This window comes from Rutidosis leptorrhynchoides, chromosome 5 (assembly GCF_046630445.1).
Source record: "Rutidosis leptorrhynchoides isolate AG116_Rl617_1_P2 chromosome 5, CSIRO_AGI_Rlap_v1, whole genome shotgun sequence".
Lineage (NCBI taxonomy): Eukaryota > Viridiplantae > Streptophyta > Magnoliopsida > Asterales > Asteraceae > Rutidosis > Rutidosis leptorrhynchoides.
In genome coordinates this window covers 106,714,145-106,722,263 of record NC_092337.1, presented here as the reverse complement: position 1 = coordinate 106,722,263, position 8,119 = coordinate 106,714,145, and positions in this window count along the sequence as shown.

Below are 8,119 nucleotides of genomic sequence, written 5' to 3'. Positions count from 1 at the left end.
AAGATCCCGCTATTAAAATTTCTCACTTGTTTTTTTGCAAATGATGCATTCATTATTTCAGAGAGGCACTAGGAGAGCTTAACTAACAATTTACAAGTGTTAGAGTTTTTAGTGTTTTCAGAATTATAACTAAATGTTACAAATTTGGAAGTTTTCGGAGTTGGAGTGCGAGATGTTGAGCTCGATGACTTTACTAGTGCCTGAGGATGTTCTCATGGCAAGTTCCCTTCTAATTATTTGGGACATTCAAGTGGTGTTAGTATGAGACGAGTCGGAAATTGGAAATTTTTGGTTGAGAAATTCAAGAAGCATTTATCGGGTTGGAAAGTAAACATGTTGTCTCTAGGTGGAGCATATACATTGATAAGATCGGTGCTTGGTAGTCTAGGCATTTATTTTCTTTTGATATTTAAATGCTCAGAAACGGTTATTAATGAATTGGAAGGCATCCGTGATATTAATTTTAGTAGCATTGAAGACAAGCAAAATATGATTAGGTTCGGTGGGAAAATATTTTGTACTCTTTTAATCATAAGGGCTCATTATTGGTAGCCTACGAGCATCTAATCAAGCACTACTTTGTAAATGGCTATGACGTTTAAAGTATAATCAGACGTCCATTTAGGTTAAGGTGGTATGCGTTATATATGGTCCAACAACGGTGATATGTCAGATCATGGTTGAATCACGAAGAATCAAAGAGTGTGAAGGTGTAGAATGAGATTCGGACAGGAAGAAAGAGATTCGGACAGAGAGAAAATAGTCAAGATTTTATACCACAACTTCTTAAACTCAGTAGAAGTACAATGGCTATTGAGTTAAGACTAGATTGGTTCTATATATAGTCCTCTTCTATAGAACCTAATATTCTAAGCAAATTCAATTAAATACTATCACATTACATTATGAGTTAGGTCGTGTGTGTATTTCATGTGTCACCCGCTGATTAGTTTGCAGATATACGTACAAAGGGTTTGTTACCTATGCATCTATTTTTGAATTTTCAGTCCAGTCTGAGCATCTAGGAGTCTCCCGCTCCGACTACAAGGGGTGTGTTAAAATGTTGATTACTTTTTACAATATAGGGTTTATTATGTAATATTGTAACTCTAAATTGTATTTCAACCCTATATACCTTATATATTCTAATAATACTATACATGACACATAACTCTAATGGGTATTTCTATAATAATCAACAATTTGTTAACATTGGAAAATAAGAACGACGATATTGTACAACTATGTGTGTTTGTTATCAAATGTCATGTAATAATGCGCATAGCTGTACATCCATCGCACAACGCCCTAATGGCGGGCATCACTCCACAATAATCGCGCAACACTATATTTATGCGTTGCTCACACACTAGCTGTTCAAAGCTTAACGATATGCCCTCGACGTCAGTCGCGCAGTTTAAATATGGCGCCACCCATGAGGTGCGCCTAATAAAGTGCACACAAGGCCAGAAGTGCACGATGGTGACACTAAAGCGGAAAGGACACTGTGGCATGTTGGTACGACCCTGACACTGCATAACGGCGGAGAAAGGACAGCAGGGTATAAGGGGGCAGCACTAAAAAAATGACAGCACATTTTGCAGCTTTATGGAATAAAAGGACAAGGACAAAGCAACGTGGCACAAACATGTCTTTTTGTCCCCTTAGGTGGCACTAAGGGACAAAAACTTACACATATAAATAGATGTTGTTGGGAGAGAATGTGGGTTAACACAAGATTATGCTTACTGGCTATACTAATCTTAACCCATAACAATAAGTGTTTTGATGATGACATATGCACATAACTAAAGGTGATGGTAGACATCTTGACATAAATATATAAGTTCACTAATCCACCATTACTCTAGTAAAAGACCAAAACCAAATAAAGCTTAAAACAAAAAACGTAAACTACACGGTTAGGTACACGGTTGACCGCAGGTGAAACCTTGCACCCTGATTTGTGAAATCGGGGATGCACGGTTGACCTCATAGTCAACTGTGGGTTAACCTCACGGTCAACCATGGATTGACCGTATAAGTTTATGTTCTAAATTCCATCGATTTTAGTTCGACTACTTCGGGACATCTATAATTTAGGAAAACCTATTCAAACATGCTTAGAATAGTTGCCTCCTTCATACCCAAAGGAGTTTTGGTCACTATAACACTAATCTTGGTTAATCACGCTTAATGACATCTTAATGACGATTAAACCTTGATTAAGGATAACACATAAGTGTTATAGGAAAACATGTACATCTAGAATATATCTAGACATACTTAGGATGGTCACCAAGTCCCAACCAAGAGTTACTCCTTCCTTGTACATGTGTTGGACATTAATGTATACTTATACATTTATCTTGCAAATGTCATTTTGCAAGTAAAACTTACATAGCCTTAGTTCAATGATATGTAATCACTATGGGTTTAATTCTAGATTAATTAGTGATCTCTTGCTAGTCATTACATGAATATTACTTGACTACATGCTATTAATACATGTGTATTATTTGACTATGTGCTAAGTGCCAAATGCTAAGTAGTTTTTTAATATGTATATGTATGAACCTTGTCTTGCTATGTGTTACAAGTTGGGATTCCACCAACTAGTATTTGGACTACTTCAATATATGCTACTTGGATAATGTTTAATATGTCATAATCTAGTGAACTTAAAAGATAATGAATCATTAACACACATAGGTTTGTTTAAGTATAAAATATAGTTTATTAATGGTTTAAACTTGATTTAACTTGATGTCTTGGAACATGATTAATTGTTATTACTTGCTTAAATTGTCAAGACATCATTAACAAACTTAATTAATTACAAACAATTTCAAATTTGAATACTAGCATGTTTTTTGATTAATGTGAGTTGTTGTCATCAATGACATGTTGACCAACCAATAGGGATTTAGAAAATGTGTTAATTATAAATAAAGGATTATGACAAAACTGAGATTGCCTCAAATGATTATCATGACTTGTATTCAAGAATGTTAGACTTTCCACTTTGAGCATGTCAAGTCACTATCAAGGCAATACATCCAAGGTAAATGGACATTTAATGCATATAATACTTGTATTGGATGTTGGGTATCTTTTGCAGGTGTTAAATGAAGTAAAGTGTCCAAATATTGATGTCTAAAACTGATTCAAACATCTATACAACGGATAAGTATTTTGTACTGGACCGCGTGCGGTCGACCCACGATCGACCGTAGGCCAAGCCGCAGCAACGGCTAATTTTTTATCTCTCTATATAAATAGCAAGGCTTGGAGAACTTTGAAGACTTGGACCTCTTGCATGCTACAACTCAGAAATCATCAGAGAATCAAAAGAACATAACACTTATACATATGTTTGTGATTAGCAAGAGAAGTTCTAAATCCCGTAGGTTATATAAGGGGTTTTGTAAACTTACTTTCAAATTACTATCTTTTTGAGTTTACATAGTGTTGTAATAATCCTTAGAATTGTCTTAGGATTTTCATCACTAGAAAAGGGTGAGTCTTTGTACTTTGTAATTAGAAGCATATGCTAGCTTAGCTATCATCTTCCTTAAAGGGAACTAGGGAGTTGATTAATCTCATTGGAGATTAATACTTGTCTAAGGTGAAGACAAGTTGATCTAAGCTGGAGGTAATCTTTTAAAGGGATAAAAGGATTAGGTTTGTTGTCTAAGGAGAAGTACAAAGCTTGTAAATTGAATCTCTACCGGATTTGGAGAAAGGTGCTTAGTGAAGCAAAACTCCCGATTAATGAATCGGTGAGTGGATTAAGGTGGATTAGTTAACATCCACCTGAACCACTATAAATGCTTGTGTTTATTTTCTTTACTTTACATTCTGCATTATTAAAAACATAAACACATCATACATTGGTTTGAGTTGATTAAAGTGATCAAGGATTGTTCTAATCTTTTTGATCATCGAAAAAGTTTTAAAATCGTATTAAGTAACTTCTTCACCCCTTCTAGTTACTTACAATTGGTATCAGAGCGGTTGCTCATATATTTGCTCTAGAAATTGAGTCAAAAACCATTTTGTGCAAAAACTCGAGTCAAACGTTCATAGGATCAACTTAAACAATGGCATACCTTGAAATATTGGCTTGTGAAGCACCAATCTTTGATAGTGAGGATGTCTATGTGTGGAAGATAAGATTCTAGATCTATGTCAAATCAAAGAATTATGACATGTAGAGAATCATCAAGGGAGGAAACCTTGTTTCTCAAGAATCTTCAAACATGGTGAAATTAACATTCCAAATTGATGAAGTAATAATCAAAATGCTAAATCAATTTGATGCTATATCACTGCTTCATAGAGTTCTTCGTAGTTAAGAAAGGGTTAGAATGCTTTCGTGTGAAAGTGCAAAGGAATGTTGGGATACACTATGTCCTCAAGTTGAGGAAGCCTCTAGTCGCTTGATGAAGAATGGGTTTGAGGAAAAGATAACAAGACTTGAATGTCTTGGTGGTAATTGGTTGGATGATAAAGATGGAGATGAAGATGAAGACTTTTGTCTCATGGGTTCAAGATACTCTCCAAGTCAAGACGCTTGTAGTGAAGATGAGGTTGAATCTTGCTACCAAGAAGAAGAAGGCGAAAGCTCAAGCATTGGAAGCAATGAGGTACATGTATTCTATCATTCTAATTATGGAGATTTGCTAGATGAGTACAAAGTGGTAACCTTTGTGTATACTAGAAGTTGTGACAAAGTAAAATTGTTGGAAAATGAATTACAAAAGATTAATCAACTCAACAAAGCTTTAAGTGACGAAAACAATTATTTGAAAAGGTCTTTGAATGACAAATATTGTTTTAAAGATAAAATTATTTTGAAATCTAGTCACATTTCTAGTAGACATAAACAAGATACTCTAAGTCCAAGGTCAATCATTAAGAAAGTTGAAAACCTAGGAAGGGTAAACAAATCTAGCAAATCTATGGGAGGGATAAGTCAAAGGTTGGGTAATCTTAGGATTAAGGAGAATCAATAATCAAACAATAAGATAAAAGGATTGTGCATTTAAAACTTAATGTATTTTAAGTCAAATGTGTCACTATTTCAAAATTGCACATCCTCCAAATGATTAAAAGGATTTCGCAATAAAGATCTTAATTAACCTAGGAATGAATGCTTACATGAAAAGATTGCATGCTAGTTGTAGGACAATGTGCCTTATGTGTATATATAAGCGTGCCTACATACGTGTCATTGATGATGAAACATCGGGTGGATGTGATCATACAATGTTAAGCAAAGAAAACTTGCCGTCAAGTATTCTATAGAACGACAAAATTGCCAAAACACGCTCTACGTAAAGAATCGGACAAAAGTTACTACTCCAAGCTGCACGGTCGGACCATAGCAGATCGCAGAGTCAACCGCAATATCATCACTTTCCACGGATAACCCCACGATCGACCGTAGATCGACCGTAATGGTACTGATGTCCTTTTTATTATACTTCTTGACCTCATTCCTTATTCTATCCAAAATCGATTTTCTTTCCCTTTCCTTCACGGCTCAAGATCTCTAACTGCACACCGATGAAGTTGCTCCTTCTCATCCTTAATCTTCACTTTAGGTAAGATTAATCTATGAATTCCCTTAATTCAATTGTGTTGGTATGATGAATTCTTCAAACATTGTTTGAAGAAACCCTAAATTAGACAACGCCATTCAAATTGATGCTAATGATCAAATTATGTTCATGAAATCTTCTAAAACCTCTGAAATCGTGATTAACAATGCATCAATTTAAGATTGTGAATTCTAGGGTTCATCATACAACTAGATTAGGTTTTCATAAGTTCATTGTTCACTTGATTTAAGCACATTGTCACTAATGAAGAGTAAAAATGTCAAAATTGGTAACATCAAAACGCTTTTGTATTGATGAAAATCAAATTTTCAAAACACGAATCCATGTGAACATTATGAAAACCACTAATAATCTAAAGTGCAAACGCATTGTCACAAAAAGAGGTGAAAATGTGAAGAACGTTAACATCAAAACACTAGGTATTGATGATAACCAAGTTTGAAAATCAATGTCGTGTATGAACATTGTGAAAACATATGTTCATACATTTGTAAACACATTCTAGTCAAAAGAGGATGAAAATGTGAAGAAAGTTAACAATAGAACACACTTGTACTTATGTTAGCTAAGTTTGCAAAACATTGATTACACATTGAGTCATTTGTACGTTCACTTTGATTTAAATTGAAGTGTTTTTATATAGGAAATGACGAGCAAAGGAAAGGAAATCTATAATCCTCCTCCAAATACAAAAAGATAGGTGTATAATCGAGAATTCATCAGCACAAGAAAATTTTTAGAAGGAAGAATAATCAAAAGAGAAGATCTTCCTGAAACGGGTCATGCATTTACAAATCTAGGTTGGAATGCATTCCTTAATCTGAAAGGTCCCATATACACCTCATTGGTTCATGAATTCTATGCCGGCTTCACATTTAGTGAAGGAATAATTTCATTTAGAATCGGCAACCAATGATACACAATCACACTTGAAGACTATGGAGACATATTGGAAGTTCCAACTAATGGAAAACTTTTCTTCCACACAGGCTACAGTCTTAACCATCTTCCATCCTTTATAGATGCTAATCAAGCAATTAAGAAACTGTGTCTGAAGAACGTGTTAAGAAGTGAAATACTTGCGCATGTGGTTCTTAGGAGATACTTACGTCAAAAGTATGACATTTGGAACAAAGTGATTGACTACAACATCTACTTTAAAAATGGAAATCATGCAAATGTTCATGCTACTCAAGTTGCTCTTCTCTGGTGTTTGGAAAAAGGAGAACGTGTTGACATGGCTTATCTCATGAAACAAGAATGAGTGACATTCCTAAAGATACTTCTAGGGTACTTCCATATGGGATGCATCTCAACAAGTTATTTGCTTACTTTAAGATTACCCATAATGATCAACATCCGCCATCTCATCAGCCACTCAGCAGAATTACAATCACAAAATGCGGTATGAGTCAGAAGGACATATAGATGTTAATGATGATGACTCTGATATAATTGAGCAAGTTTATGAAGAAATGGTGAATGCTCGTGTCAACTTAGACAACATATCAAACAGTGATGAGGAAGAAATCTTGGAAGAATCAAGAGATCCCTTCTATGGTTTAAACCCGAATTCAAAGTTGGTTAGAATTTACTTGAATCAACTCAAGGGTGAAAACTACCAATCCAAGATTAAGAAGTTGGTGAAAATGGTCATGAAGGCTATATCATGCCAAAGGAATGATGATGTAGAATATTCAAGGCATGTGATATCGGCTAAAAAGTCACGTTTTCACCCCGGTATTAAGGCCCAAAAACAAAAAAGATTCGAACTTTATCAGCAAAATACCCACTTCATCGATTAGAATTGAATAACAAGTAATTACGAAGGCGGTGCAAAAAGAATCAAGAGAATCGGAGCTAAAACGAAGAGTCTAGAGCGAAAACGGTGAAAGACAAGAAATCAAGTTACGATCCAGGGAATCAAGGCTGACCAGCACACCATACGGCCTGCCATATAGCTTGCCACTATGGATACGGCCTGCCAGATACGTGCCACCAGGTGCCTTCACCATACGGCCTGCCAGCCATACTGCCTGCCAAATACGCCCCACCATACGGCCTGCCAGGTGTATTTTGGCATTATCCTAGTCTATTTAATGGGTCTTTGTCATTCATTCCAACACACACTTCAATTCACTTCTTTCTCTCTCTTGTACAATATTAGTCATAATTTCTAGGCCTTCTCACCTCCGAGCAGGAAATTAAGTACCCGGAGGCGAACGCTGAAGATTGTATTAGGAGCGGTCTGGAGTCTTGAAGTTGTCACTTTTGTATTCGGAACTCGTTTAATCTACTGGTACCTCTATCCTTTATCTTATATAAATATTTTATTATATTGTTGCCATGATTAGCGAGTAGTTAGCTTTAGTGTATGCTATGATGTAAGCAGTTATAATGCCGGAATAATATTATGGTTTGTGTATGCTGTTGAAATGCTTTCCGATTATGCTTTAAACTCAATCACTTTTCCAACTAATAGAATGTAGTTA